Raw genomic sequence first — 18,290 nt, 5'->3', positions numbered from 1 at the left:
CATAAACAAATCAGCAGCAACTCCCACTACAACACCAGCACTAACATCAACGTGAGCACCATAATCAAATCAGCACCAACACCCACTTAAACACCAGCCCGAACATTAACGTGAGCACCATAATCAAATCAGCATCAAACCCCACTTAAACACCAGCACGAACATCAACGTGAGCACCATCATCAAATCAGCATCAACACCCATTACAACACCAGCACTCACATCAATGTGAGCACCATAATCAAATCTGCATAAACATCCACTACAACACTAGTACAATCACCAAAATGTGCACCATAATCAAAACAGTATCAACACCCACTACAACACCTGCACTAACATCAACGTAAGCACCATACCCAAATCAGGATCAACACCCACTACAACACCAGCGCTAACATCAACATGAATACCATAATCAAATCAGCATCAACACCCACTTAAACACCAGCCCTAACATGAACATGAGCACGATAATCAAATCAGCATCAACACCAACTACAACATCAGCAGTAACAACAACGTGAGCACCATAATCAAATCAGCATCAACACCCACTTAAACACCAGCCCTAACATCAAAGTGAGCACCATAATCAAATCAGCATCTACAACAACTACAACACCACCACGAACAAAAACGTAAACACCATATTCATTTCAGCATCAAAACCCACCACAACACCAGCCGAACATCAACGTGAGCACCATAATCCAATCAGCATCAGCACCAACTACAACACCAGCACTAACAGCAACACGAGCACCATAACCAAATCAGCATCAACACCAACTACAACATCAGCAGTAACAACAACGTGAGCACCATAATCAAATCAGCATCAACACCCACTTAAACACCAGCCCTAACATCAAAGTGAGCACCATAATCAAATCAGCATCTACAACAACTACAACACCACCACGAACAAAAACGAAAACACCATATTCATTTCAGCATCAAAACCCACCACAACACCAGCCGAACATCAACGTGAGCACCATAATCAAATCAGCATCAGCACCAACTACAACACCAGCACTAACCTCAACGTGAGCACCACAATCAAATCAGCATCAACCCCAACTTCAAGACCAGCCCTAACATCAAAGTGAGCAACACAATCAAATCAGCATCAACACCAACCACAACACGAGCTCTAACTGCAACGGGAGCACCATCATCAAATCAGCACCGACACCCACTACAACACGAGCTCTAACAGCAACGTGAGCACCATAATCAAATCAGCATCAACACCCACTTCAACACCAGCACTAACATCAACGTGAGCACCACAATCATTTCAGCATCAACACCAACTACAACACCAGTACTAACATCAACGTGAGCAACATAATCAAATCAGCATCAACACCAACTACAACACCAGCACTAACATCAACATGAATACCATAATCAAATCAGCATCAACACCCACTTAAACACCAGCACTAACATGAACATGAACACCATAATCAAATCAGCATCAACAACAACTACAACACCACCACGAACAAAAACGTAAACACCATATTCATTTCAGCATCAAAACCCAACACAACACCAGCCGAACATCAACGTGAGCACCATAATCAGATCAGCATCAGCACCAACTACAACACCAGCACTAACATCAACGTGAGCACCACAATCAAATCAGCATCAACCCCAACTTCAAGACCAGCCCTAACATCAAAGTGAGCAACACAATCAAATCAGCATCAACACCAACCACAACACCAGCGGTAACATCAACGGGAGCACCATCATCAAATCAGCACCGACACCCACTACAACATGAGCTCTAACAGCAACGTGAGCACCACAATCAAATCAGCATCATCACCAACTACAACACCAGCACTAACATCAACGTGAGCACCACAATCAAATCAGCATCAACCCCAACTTCAAGACCAGCCCTAACATCAAAGTGAGCAACACAATCAAATCAGCATCAAATCCAATCACAACACCAGCACTAACATCAACGTGAGCACCATAATCAAATCAGCATCAAAACCCACTTAAACAGCAGCACTAACATCAACGTGAGCACAATAATCAAATCAGCATCAACACCAACTGCAACACCACCACGAACAAAAACGTAACCACCATATTCATTTCAGCATCAAAACCTACCACAACACCAGCACTAACATCAACGTGAGCACCATAATCAAATCAGCATCAAAACCCACCACAACACCAGCACGAACATCAACGTGAGCACCATAATCAAAACAGCATCAACACCAACTAGAACACAAGCGCTAATTTCAACGTGATCACCATAATCAAATCAGCATCAACCCCCACTACAACACAGTTACTAACATCAACGCGAGCACCAAAATCAAATCAGCATCATCAAACACCACGACAATAGCACGAAAATCAACCTGAGCCCCATCATCAAATCAGCATCACCAAACACGACAACACCAGCACTAACATCAACCTGAACACCATAATCAAATCATGATCAACAACACGACAAAACCAGCACTAACACCAACGTGAGCACCAAAATCAAATCAGCATCAACACCCACTACAACACAAGTACGATCCTCAACGTGAGCACCATATTCAAATCTGATTCAACACACACTCCAACACCAGCACTAACATCAACGTGAGCACCACAATCATTTCAGCATCAACACCCACTTCAATACCAGCACTAACATCAGCGTGAGCAACATAATCAAATCAGCATCAACACCCACTAGAACACCAGTGCTAACATCAACATGAATACCATAATCAAATCAGCATCAACACCCACTTAAACACCAGCCCTAACATGAACATGAGCACGATAATCAAATCAGCATCAACACCAACTACAACACCAGCAGTAACAACAACGTGAGCACCATAATCAAATCAGCATCAACACCCACTTAAACACCAGCCCTAACATCAACGTGAGCACCATAATCAAATCAACATCTACAACAACTACAACACCACCACGAACAAAAACGAAAACACCATATTCATTTCAGCATCAAAACCCACCACAACACCAGCCGAACATCAACGTGAGCACCATAACCAAATCAGCATCAACACCAACTACAACTACAGAATGAACAAAAACGTGAGGACAATAATCAAATGAGCATCAAAACCCAACACAACACCAGCACGAATATCAACGTGAGCACAACAATCAAATCAGCATCAACACACACCTACAACACCAGCACTAATAACAACATGAGCACCAACATCAAATCAGCATCAACACAAACTACAACACCAGCACTAACATCAACGTGATCACCATAACCAAATCAGCATCAACACCAACTACAACACCAGCGCGAACAAAAACGTGAGCACCATAACCAAATCAGCATCAACACCAACTACAACACCAGCACTAACATCAACGTGAGCACCATAACCAAATCAGCATCAACACCAACTACAACACCAGCACGAACACCAACATGAGCACCATGATCAAATCAGCACCGACACCCACTTCAACACCAGCACTAACATCAACGTGAGCTTCATAATTAAAACAGCATCAACACCAACTAGAACACAAGCACCAATTTCAACGGGATCACCATAATCAAATCAGCATCAACCCCCACAACAACACAAGCACTAACATCAACGCCAGCACCAAAATCAAATCAGCATCATCAAACACCACGACAACAGCACGAAAATCAACCTGAGCCCCATCATCAAATCAGCATCACCAAACACGACAACACCAGCACTAACATCAACCTGAACACCATAATCAAATCATGATCAACAAACACGACAAAGCCAGCACTAACACCAACGTGAGCACCAAAATCAAATCAGCATCAATACCCACTTCAACACAAGCACGATCATCAAAGTGAGCACCATATTCAAATCTGATTCAACACTCACTACAAAACCAGCACTAATATCAACGTGAGCAACATAATCAAATCAGCATCAACACCCACTTAAACACCAGCCCTAACATCAACGTGAGCACCATAATCAAATCAGCATCAACACAAACTACAACACCAGCAGTAACAACAACGTGAGCACCATAATCAAATCAGCATCAACAACCACCACAACACCAGCACTAACAACAACGTGTGCACCTTTATCTAAAGACCACCAACACCCACTACAACACCAGCTGTAACATCAACGTGAGCACCAAAATGAAATCAGCATCAACACCCACTACAACACCAGCACTAACAACGTGAGCACCATTATCAAATCAGCATCAACACCCACTACAACACCAGCACTAACATCAACGTGAGCACCATAATCAAATCAGCATCAACACCCACCACAACACCCGCACTAACATCAACGTGAGCACCACAATCAAATCAGCATCAACACCCAACACAACACCCACACTAACATCATCGTGAGCACCAAAATCAAAACAGCATCAACGCCAACTACAATACCAGCACTAACATCAGGGTGAGCACCATCTCAAATCAGCATCAACACACACTACAACACCAGCACTAACATCAACGTGAGCACCAAAATCAAATCAGCATCAACACCAACTACAACAGCAGCACTAACATCAACGTGATCACCATAATCAAATCAGCATCAACCCCCACGACAACACCAGCACTAACATCATCATGATCAACATACTTAAATCAACACCCACTACAACACCCGCACTATCATCAACGTGAGCACCATAATCAAATCAGCATCAACAAACACTACAACACCAGCACGAACATCAAAGTGAACACCATAATCAAATCAGTATCAACACCCACTACAACACCCGCACTATCATCAACGTGAGCACCATAATCAAATCAGCATCAACACCTACCTACAAAATCAGCACGAACATCAACGTGAGCACCATAATCAATTCAGCATCAACACCCACGACAACACCAGCACTAACATCAACGTGAGCACCATAATCATTTCAGCATCAACACCCACGACAACACCAGCACTAACATCAACGTGAGCACCATAATCAAATCAGCTTCAACACCAACTACAACTTCAGCACTAACATCAATGTGAGCATCATAATCAAATCTGTATCAACACCAACTACAACACCAGCACTAACATCAACCTGAAACACCTTAATCAAATCAGCATCAACACCCACCGACAACACCAGCACTAAAATCACCATGAGCACCGTAGTCAAATCAGCATCAACAATCACTACAACACGAGCACTAAAAACAATGTGAGCACCACAATCAAAACAGCGTCAACACCCACTACGTCACCGGCACTCACGTCAAATGAACACCATAATCAAATCTGCATCAACACTCACCACAACACCAGCACTAACGCCAAAGTGAACACCTTTATCTAAACACCATCAACACCCACTACAACAGAAGCACTAACATCTGCGTGAGAATCTCAATCAAATCAGCATCAACACCCACTACAATCCCAGCAGTCACACCAACGTGAACACCATAATCCAATCAGCATCAACAAACACTACAACACCAGCACGAAAATCAATGTGAGCACCATAATCAAATGAGCATCAAAACACACTACAACACCAGCACTAACAACAACATGAGCACCAACATCAAATCAGCATCAACACAAACTACAACACCAGCACTAACATCAACGTGATCACCATAACCAAATCAGCATCAACACCAACTACAACACCAGCGCGAACAACAGCCACGACAGCACCGGTACTAACATCAAAATGAACATCATATTCAAATCAGCATCAACACCCACTACAACACCACCACGAACATCAACGTGAGCACGATTATCATATCAGCATCAACACCCACTCCAACACCAGCACGATCATCAATGTGAGCACCACAATCAAGTCAGCATCAACACACTACAACACCCGCACTAAGATCAAAGTGAGCACCAGAATCAAATCAGCATCAACACCCACTTCAACACCAGCACTAACATCAATGTGAGCACTCTAATTAAATCTGCATGAACACACACTCCATCACCAGCACTAACATCAACATGAGCACCATACTCAAATCAGCATCAACATCCACGATAACACCAGCACGAACATCAACATGAGCAACTCAATCAAATCAGCATCAACAGCCACTAAAATACCAGCAAAAACAACAACTTGAGCACCATAACCAAATCAGCATCAACACCCACCTACAACACCAGCACTCACATCAACGTGAGCACCATTATCATATCAGCATCAACACCCACTACAACACCAGCACTAACAACAACATGAGCACCATACTCAAATCAGCATCAACACCCACGATAACACCAGCACGAACATCAACGTGAGCACCATGATCAAATCCGCATCAACTTCCACTGGAACACCAGCACAAACATCAACGTGAGCACCATAATCAAGTCAGCATGAACACCCACTACAACACCAGCACTAACAACAACATGAGCACCATACTCAAATCAGCATCAACACCCACGATAACACCAGCACGAACATCAACGTGAGCACCATGATCAAATCCGCATCAACATCCACTAGAACACCAGCACAAACATCAACGTGAGCACCATAATCAAGTCAGCATGAACACCCACTACAACACCAGCACTAACATCAACGTGAGCACCATGATCAAATCCGCATCAACATACACTAGAGCACCAGCACTAACATCAACGTGAGAACTATAATCAAATCAGCATCAACACCCACTACAACACCAGCCCTAACATTAACGTGAGCACCATAATCTAATCAGCATCAACATCAACTACAACACCAGCAGTAGCAACAACGTGAGCACCATAACCAAATCAGCATCAACATCAACTACAACACAGGCACGAACAAAAACGTGAGCACCATAATCAAATGAGCATGAAAACCCAACACAAGACCAGCACGAATATCACCGTGAGCACCATCATCAAATCAGCACCGACACCCACTACAACACCAGCACTAACATCAACGTGAGCACCACAATCAAATCAGCATCAACACCCACTACAACACCAGCACTCTCCGCAACGTGATCTCCATAATCATTTCAACATCAACACCCACGACAACACCAGCACTAACATCAACGTGAGCACCATAATCAAATCAGCACCGACACCCACTGCAACACCAGCACTAACATGAACATGAGCACCGCAATCAAATCAGCATCAACACCCACTTCAACACCAGCACAAACATTAACGTGAGCACCATAACCAAATCAGCATCAACACCAACTACAACCGCAGAATTAACATCAACGTGAGCACCATAATCAAATAAGCATCAAAACCCAACACAACACCAGCACGAATATCAACGTGAGCACCATCATCAAATCAGCACCGACACCCACTACAACACCAGCACTAACATCAACATGAGCACCATTATCAAATCAGCATCAACACCAACTTCAACACCAGCACTAACATCAACGTGAGCACCATAACCAAATCAGCATCAACACCAACTACAACACCAGCACTAACATCAACGTGAGCACCATAATCAAATCAGCATCTACACACACAACAACACCACCACGAACACCAACATGAGCACTATGATCAAATCCGCATCAACATCCACTAGAACACCAGCACTAACATCAACGTGAGCACCCTAATCAAATCAGCATCAACACCCACTACAACACCAGCACAAACATCAAGGTGAGCACCATAATCAAATGAGCATCACCACCCACTACAACACCCGCACTGACATCAACGTGAGCACCATAATCAAATCAGCATCAACACTCACTTCAACACCAGCACTAACATCAATGTGAGCACTTGAATCAAATCTGCATGAACACACACTCCATCACCAGCACTGACATCACATTGAGCACCATACTCAAATCAGCATCAACACCCACGATAACACCAGCACGAACATCAACGTGAGCAACTCGATCAAATCAGCATCAATAGCCACTAAAGTACCAGCAAAAACAACAACTTGAGCACCATAACCAAATCAGCATCAACACCCACCTACAACACCAGCACTCACATCAACGTGAGCACCATAATCAAATCAGCATCAACCCCCACTACAACACCAGCACAAATATCAACGTGATCACAATAATCAAATATGCATCAACACCAACTACAACACCAGCACAAACATCAACGTGAGCACCATAATCAAGTCAGCATGAACACCCACTACAACACAAGCACTAACATCAACGTGAGCACCATAATCAAATCAGCATCAATACCCACTTAAACACTAGCCCTAAAATTAATGTGAGCACCATAATCTATTCAGCATCAAAACCAACTACAACACCAGCACGAACAAAAACGTGAGCACCATAATCAAATCAGCATCAAAACCCAACACAACACCAGCACGAATATCACCGTGAGCACCATCATCAAATCAGCACTGACACCCACTACAACACCAGCACTAACATCAACGTGAGCACCACAATCAAATCAGCATCAACACCCACTACAACACCAGCACTCTCCGCAACGTGAGCACCATAATCATTTCAACATCAACACCCACGACAACACCAGCACTAACATCCACGTGAGCACCATAATCTAAATGGCATCAACACCAACTAGAACACAAGCGCTAAGATCAACGTGATCACCATAATCAAATCAGCATCAACAAACACTACAACACTAGCACTAACATCAACGTGAGCACCATTATCAAATCAGCATCAACAAACATTACAACACTAGCACTAACATCAACGTGAGCACCATTATCAAATCAGCATCAACACCAACTACAACTTCAGCACTAACATCAACGTGAGCATCATAATCAAATCTGCATCAACACCAATTACAACACCAGCACTAACATTAACCTGAACACCTTAATCAAATCAGATTCAACAACCAACGACAATACCAGCACTCACATCAACGTGAACGCCATTATCAAATCAGCATCAACAAACACTACAACACTAGCACTAACATCAACGTGAGCACCATAATCAAATCAGCACTGACACCCACTGCAACACCAGCACTAACATCAACATGATCACTGTCATCAAATCAGCATCAAGACACACAACAAAATCGGCACGAACATCAACGTGAGCACCATCATTAACTCAGCTTCAACAGCCACGACAGCACCGGTACTAACATCAAAATAAACATCATAATCAAATCAGCATCAACACCCACTAGAACACCAGCACTAACATCAACGTGAGCACCATCATCATTTCAGCATCAACACCCACTACAACACCAGCACTAACATCAACGTGTGCCCCATAATCAAATCAGCATCAACACAATCTACATCTGCACTAACATCAACGAGAGCGCCATAATCAAATCATCATCAACACCCACTCCAACAGCTGTACTAACATCAACAAGAGCACCATAATCAAATCAGCATCAACACCCACTACAACACCAGCACTAACATCAACGTGAGCACGATGATCATATCAGCATCAACACACACTACAACACCCGCACTAAGATCAAAGTGAGCACCATACTCAAATCAGCATCAACACCCACTTCAACACCAGCACTAATATCAATGTGAGCACTCTAATCAAATCTGCATGAACACACACTCCATCACCAGCACTAACATCAACATGAGCACCATACTCAAATCAGCATCAACAGCCACGATAACACCAGCACGAACATCAACGTGAGCAACTCAATCAAATCAGCATCAACAGGCACTAAAATACCAGCAAAAACAATAACGTGAGCACCATAACCAAATCAGCATCAACACCCACCTACAACACCAGCACTCACATCAACGTGAACACCATAATCAAATCAGCATCAACAAACACTACAACACCAGCACTAACATCAACGTGAGCACCATAATCAAATTAGCATCTACACCAACTACAACACCAGCACTAACATTAACCTGAACACCTTAATCAAATCAGATTCAACAACCAACGACAATACCAGCACTCACATCAACGTGAACACCATTATCAAATCAGCATCAACAAACACTACAACACTAGCACTAACATCAACATGATCACTGTCATCAAATCAGCATCAAGACACACAACAAAATCGGCACGAACATCAACGTGAGCACCATCATTAACTCAGCTTCAACAGCCACGACAGCACCGGTACTAACATCAAAATAAACATCATAATCAAATCAGCATCAACACCCACTACAACACCACTTCTAACATCAACGTGACCCCATAATCAAATCAGCATCAACACCCACTAGAACACCAGCACTAACATCAACGTGAGCACCATCATCATTTCAGCATCAACACCCAGTACAACACCATCACGAACATCAACCTGTGCCCCATAATCAAATCAGCATCAACACAATCTACATCTGCACTAACATCAACGTGAGCGCCATAATCAAATCATCATCAACACCCACTCCAACAGCTGTACTAACATCAACAAGAGCACCATAATCAAATCAGCATCAACACCCACTACAACACCAGCACTAACATCAACGTGAGCACGATTATCATATCAGCATCAACACACACTACAACACCCGCACTAAGATCAAAGTGAGCACCATACTCAAATCAGCATCAACACCCACTTCAACACCAGCACTAACATCAATGTGAGCACTCTAATCAAATCTGCATGAACACACACTCCATCACCAGCACTAACATCAACATGAGCACCATACTCAAATCAGCATCAACAGCCACGATAACACCAGCACGAACATCAACATGAGCAACTCAATCAAATCAGCATCAACAGGCACTAAAATACCAGCAAAAACAATAACGTGAGCACCATAACCAAATCAGCATCAACACCCACCTACAACACCAGCACTCACATCAACATGAACACCATAATCAAATCAGCATCAACAAACACTACAACACCAGCACTAACATCAACGTGAGCACCAAGATCAAATCAGCATCAACCCCCACTACAACACCAGCACAAATATCAACGTGATCACAATAATCAAATCTGCATCAACACCAACTACAACACCAGCACTAACATCAATATGAGCACCATGATCAAATCCGCATCAACATCCACTAGAACACCAGCAGTAACATCAATGTGAGCACCCTAATCAAATCAGCATCAACACGCACTACAACACCAGCACAAACAACAACATGAGCACCATAATCAAGTCAGCATCAACACCCACGACAACACCAACACTAACATCAACGTGAGCACCATAATCAAATCAGCATCAACAGCCACCTACAAAACCAGCACTATCATCAACGTGAACAACTTAATCAAATCAGCAACAACACCAACTACAACCACAGCTCTAACATCAACGTGAGCACCATAATCAAATCAGCATCAACACCCACGATAACACCAGCACGAACATCAACGTGAGCAACTCAATCAAATCAGCATCAACAGCCACTAAAATACCAGCAAAAACAACAACGTGAGCACCATAATCAAATAAGCATCAACACCCACCTACAACACCAGCACTCACATCAATATGAGCACCATAATCAAATCAGCATCAACAAACACTACAACACCAGCACTAAAATCAATGTGAGCACCATGATAAAATCCGCATCAACATCCACTAGAACACCAGCACTAACATCAACGTGAGCACACTAATCAAATCAGCATCATCACCCACTACAACACCAGCATTACCATCAACGTGAGCACCACAATCAAATCAGCATCACAACCCACTACAACACCCGCACTAACATCAACGTGAACAACATAACCAAATCAGCATCAACACCCACTAGAACACCAGTGAAAACATCAACGTGAGCACCATAATCAAATCAGCATCAACACTCACTTCAACACCAGCTCTAACATCAACGTGATCTACGTACTCAAATCAGCATCAACCATCACTAAAACACCAGCACTAACATCAATGTGAGCACCTTAATCAAATCAGCATCAACAGCCACTACAACACCAGCACTATCATCAACATGATCTACATACACAAATCAGCATCAACTACCACTACGAGGCCAGCACTAACATCAATGTGAGCACCACAATCAAATGAGCATCAACACTCACTACAACACCAGCACTTATATCAGCATGAACACCATAATCAAATCAGCAACATCAAACACTACAACACAAGCACTAACATCGACGTCAGCTCCATAAACAAATCAGCATCATCACCCACTACAACACCAGCACTAACATCAACTTGAGCACCAAAATCAAACCAGCATCAACACCCACCTCAACACCAGCACTAACATCACCGTGAGCACCAAAATCAAATCAGCATCATCACCCACTACAACACCAGCACTAACATCAACGTGAGCACCAAAATCAAATGAGCATCAACACTCACTACAACACCAGCACGAACATCAACGTGAACACCATAATCAGGTCAGCATCAACACCCACTACAACACCAGCATGAACATCAACGTGAGCAACTCAATCAAATCAGCATCAACAGGCACTAAAATACCAGCAAAAACAATAACGTGAGCACCATAACCAAATCAGCATCAACACCCACCTACAACACCAGCACTCACATCAACGTGAACACCATGATCAAATCCGCATCAACACCAACTACAACACCAGCACTAACATCAATGTGAGCACCCTAATCAAATAAGCATCAACACCCACTACAACACCAGCACAAACATCAACATGAACACCATAATCAAGTCAGCATCAACACCCACAACACCAGCACTAACATCAACGTGAGCACCATAATCAAATCAGCATCAACACCAACTACAACACCAGCAGTAGCAACAACGTGAGCAGCATCACCAAATCAGCATCAACACCAACTACAACACGAGCACTAACATCAACGTGAGCACCACAATCAAATCAGCATCAACACCAACTTCAACACCAGCACTAACATCAACGTGAGCACCACAATCAAATCAGCATCAACACCCACTAGAATACCAGGACAAACATCAACGTGAGCACCATAATCAAATCAGCATCAACACCCACTAGAACACCAGCTCTAACATCAACGTGATCTACGTACTCAAAACAGCTTCAACACTCACTTCAACACCAGGACTAACATCAACTTGAGAACCACGATCAAATCAGCATCAACACCCACTACAACATCAGCATTAACATCAACGTGATCAACATACTCAAATCAGCATCAACACCGACTAGAACATCAGCACTAACATCAATGTGAGCACCATAGTCAAATCAGCATCAACACTCACTTCAACACCAGCACTTATATCAACATGAACACCATAATCAAATCAGCAACATCAAACACTACAACACCAGCACTAACATCAACGTGAGCACCATAATCAAATCAGCATCAACACCAACTACAACACTCGCACTAACATCAATATGAGCATTCTAATCAAATCTGCATGAACACACACTCCATCACCAGCACTAACATAAACGTGATCACCACAATCAAATCAGCATCAACCCCCACTACAACACCAGCACTAACATCAACATGAACACCATAATCAAATCAGCATCAACACCCACGACATCACCAGCATTAACATCAACGTGAGCACCATAATCAAATCAGTATCAGCACACACTCCAACACCAGCACTACCATCAACGTGAACACCATAATCAAATCAGCATCAACACCCATGACAACACCAGCACTAACATCAATGTGAGCACCACATTCAAATCGGCATCAACACCCACTACAACACAAGCATTAACATCACCGTGATCAACGTACTCAAATCAGCACCAACACCCACTAGAACACCAGCATTAACATCAACGTGAAAACCATAATCAAATCAGTATCAACACCCACTACAACACCAGCACTAACATCAATGTGAGCACCATAATCAAATCAGCATCACCACCCACGGCAACACCCGCACTTAGATCAACGTGAGCGCCATACACAAATCAGCATCAACACCAACTACAACACCAGCATTAACATCAACGGGAAAACCATAATCAAATCGGCATCTACACCAAGTACAACACCAGCACTAACATCAACGTGAGCACCAAAATCAAATCAGCATCAACACCCACTACAACACCAGCATTAACATCACCTTGATCAACGTACTCAAATCAGCATCAACACCCACTAGAACACCAACATTAACATCAACGTGAAAACCATAATCAAATCAGCATCTACACCAACTACAACACCCGCACTAACATCAATGTGAGCAACATAATCAAATCAACATCAACACCAACTTAAATACCAGCACTAACATCAACGTGAGCACCATAATCAAATCAGCATCAACACCAACTACAACACCAGCACTAACATCAACATGAACATCATAATCAAATCAGCATCAACACCCATGACAACACCAGCACTAACATCAACGTGAGCACCAAAATCAAATCAGCATCATCACCCACTACAACACCAGCACTAACATCAACGTGAGCACCAAAATCAAATCAGCATCAACACTCACTACAACACCAGCACGAACATCAACGTGATCACCATAATCAGGTCAGCATCAACACCCACTACAACATCAGCATTAACATCAACATGAGCACCATAATCAAATCAGCATCAACCCCCACTACAACACCAGCACTAACATCAATGTGAGCAACACAATCAAATCAGCATCAACACTCACTACAACACCAGCACTAAAATCAACGTGAGCACCAGAATCAAATCAGCATCAACACCCAACGACAATACCAGCACTCACATCAATGTGAACACCATTATCAAATCAGCATTAACAAAAATTAAAACACTAGCACTAACATCAACGTAAGCACCATAATCAAATCAGCTCCGACGCCCACTGCAACACCAGCACTAACATGAACATGAACACCGTAATCAAATCAGCATGAACACCCACTACAACACCAGCACGAACATCAATGTGTGCCCCATAATCAAATCAGCATCTACACAATCTACATCTGCACTAACATCAACGTGAGCACCATAATCAAATCATCATCAACACCCACTCCAACAGCAGTACTAACATCAACAAGAGCACCATAATCAAATCAGCATCAACACCCATTACAACACCAGCACTAACATCAACATGAGCACCATACTCAAATCAGCATCAACACCCACGATAACACTAGCACAAACATGAACGTGAGCAACTCAATCAAATCAGCATCAACAGGCACTAAAATACCAGCAAAAACAATAACGTGAGCACCATAACCAAATCAGCATCAACACCCACCTACAACACCAGCACTCACATCAACATGAACACCATAATCAAATCAGCATCAACAAACACTACAACACCAGCACTAACATCAACGTGAGCACCATAATCAAATTAGCATCTACATCAACTACAACACCAGCACTAACATCAACGTGAGCACCAAGATCAAATCAGCATCAACACCATGTACAACACCAGCACTAACATCAACATGAGCACCATTAACAAATCAGCATCAACCCCCACTACAACAGCAGCACAAATATCAACGTGATCACAATAATCAAATCTGCATAAACACCAACTACAACACCAGCACTAACATCAATGTGAGCTCCATAATCAAATCAGCATCAACACCCACTACAACACCAGTACTAACATCAACGTGATCAACATACTCAAATCTGCATCAACACACACTACAACACCAGCACTAACATCAACGTGATCAAAATACTCAAATCAGCACCAACACCCACTACAACACCAGCACTAACATCATCGTGAGCACCATAATCAAATCAGCATCAACACCCACTACAGCACCAGCAATAACATCAACGTGAGCACCATAATCAAATCAGTATCAACACCCAGTACAACACCAGTTGTAACATCAACGTGAGCACCAAAATCAAATCAGCATCAACAAACACTACAACACCAGAATGAACATCGACGTGAACACCAAAATCAAATCAGCATCAACCCCCTCTACAACACCAGCACTAACATCAACGTGATCAACATACTCAAATCTGCATCAACACACACTACAACACCAGTAACTAACATCAATGCGAGCAGCACAATCAAATCAGTATCAACACTCACTACAACACCAGCAATAACATCAACGTATCATAATCAAATCAGCATCAAAACCCACGACAACACCAGCACTAATATCAACGTGAGCACCATGATCAAATCAGCATCAACACCAGAGACAACACCAGCACTAAAATCAACGTGATCTACCGACTCAAATCAGCATCAACCACCACTACAACACCAGCACTAACATCAACGTGAGAACCACGATCAAATCAGCATCAACATCCACTAGAACACCAGCACTAACATCAACGTGAGCTCCATAAACAAATCAGCATCATCACCCACTACAACACCAGCACTAACATCAACGTGAGCACACTAATCAAATCAGCATCAACAAACACTACAACACCAGCATTACCATCAACGTGAGCACCACAATCAAATCAGCATCACAACCCACTACAACACCCGCACTAACATCAACGTGATCAACATACTCAAATCAGCATCAACACCCACTGCAACACCAGCATTAACATCACCGTGATCAACGTACTCAAATCAGCACCAACACCCACTAGAACACCAGCATTAACATCAACGGGAAAACCATAATCAAATCAGCATCTACACCAACTACAACACCAGCACTAACATCAACGTGATCACCAAGATCAAATCAGCATCAACACCAACTACAACACCAGCACTAACATCAACATGAACACCATAATCAAATCAGCATCAACACCCACTGCAACACCCGCATTTACATCAACGTGAGTGCCATACACAAATAAGCATCAACACCCACTACAACACCCGCACTAACATTAATGTGAGCAACTTAATCAAATCAGCATCAACACCAACTACAAACACAGCTCTGACATCAACGTGACCCCATAATCAAATCAGCATCAACACCCACTAGAACACCAGCACTAACATCAACGTGAGCACCATCATCATTTCAGCATCAACACCCAGTACAACACCATCACGAACATCAACCTGTGCCCCATAATCAAATCAGCATCAACACAATCTACATCTGCACTAACATCAACGTGAGCGCCATAATCAAATCATCATCAACACCCACTCCAACAGCTGTACTAACATCAACAAGAGCACCATAATCAAATCAGCATCAACACCCACTACAACACCAGCACTAACATCAACGTGAGCACGATTATCATATCAGCATCAACACACACTACAACACCCGCACTAAGATCAAAGTGAGCACCATACTCAAATCAGCATCAACACCCACTTCAACACCAGCACTAACATCAATGTGAGCACTCTAATCAAATCTGCATGAACACACACTCCATCACCAGCACTAACATCAACATGAGCACCATACTCAAATCAGCATCAACAGCCACGATAACACCAGCACGAACATCAACATGAGCAACTCAATCAAATCAGCATCAACAGGCACTAAAATACCAGCAAAAACAATAACGTGAGCACCATAACCAAATCAGCATCAACACCCACCTACAACACCAGCACTCACATCAACATGAACACCATAATCAAATCAGCATCAACAAACACTACAACACCAGCACTAACATCAACGTGAGCACCAAGATCAAATCAGCATCAACCCCCACTACAACACCAGCACAAATATCAACGTGATCACAATAATCAAATCTGCATCAACACCAACTACAACACCAGCACTAACATCAATATGAGCACCATGATCAAATCCGCATCAACATCCACTAGAACACCAGCAGTAACATCAATGTGAGCACCCTAATCAAATCAGCATCAACACGCACTACAACACCAGCTCAAACAACAACATGAGCACCATAATCAAGTCAGCATCAACACCCACGACAACACCAACACTAACATCAACGTGAGCACCATAATCAAATCAGCATCAACAGCCACCTACAAAACCAGCACTATCATCAACGTGAACAACTTAATCAAATCAGCAACAACACCAACTACAACCACAGCTCTAACATCAACGTGAGCACCATAATCAAATCAGCATCAACACCCACGATAACACCAGCACGAACATCAACGTGAGCAACTCAATCAAATCAGCATCAACAGCCACTAAAATACCAGCAAAAACAACAACGTGAGCACCATAATCAAATCAGCATCAACACCCACCTACAACACCAGCACTCACATCAATATGAGCACCATAATCAAATCAGCATCAACAAACACTACAACACCAGCACTAAAATCAATG

This window comes from Hemiscyllium ocellatum, chromosome 26 (assembly GCF_020745735.1).
Source record: "Hemiscyllium ocellatum isolate sHemOce1 chromosome 26, sHemOce1.pat.X.cur, whole genome shotgun sequence".
Classification (NCBI taxonomy): domain Eukaryota; kingdom Metazoa; phylum Chordata; class Chondrichthyes; order Orectolobiformes; family Hemiscylliidae; genus Hemiscyllium; species Hemiscyllium ocellatum.
The sequence above is the reverse complement of the archived record's forward strand: the minus strand, read 5'-3'. Positions refer to the sequence as shown.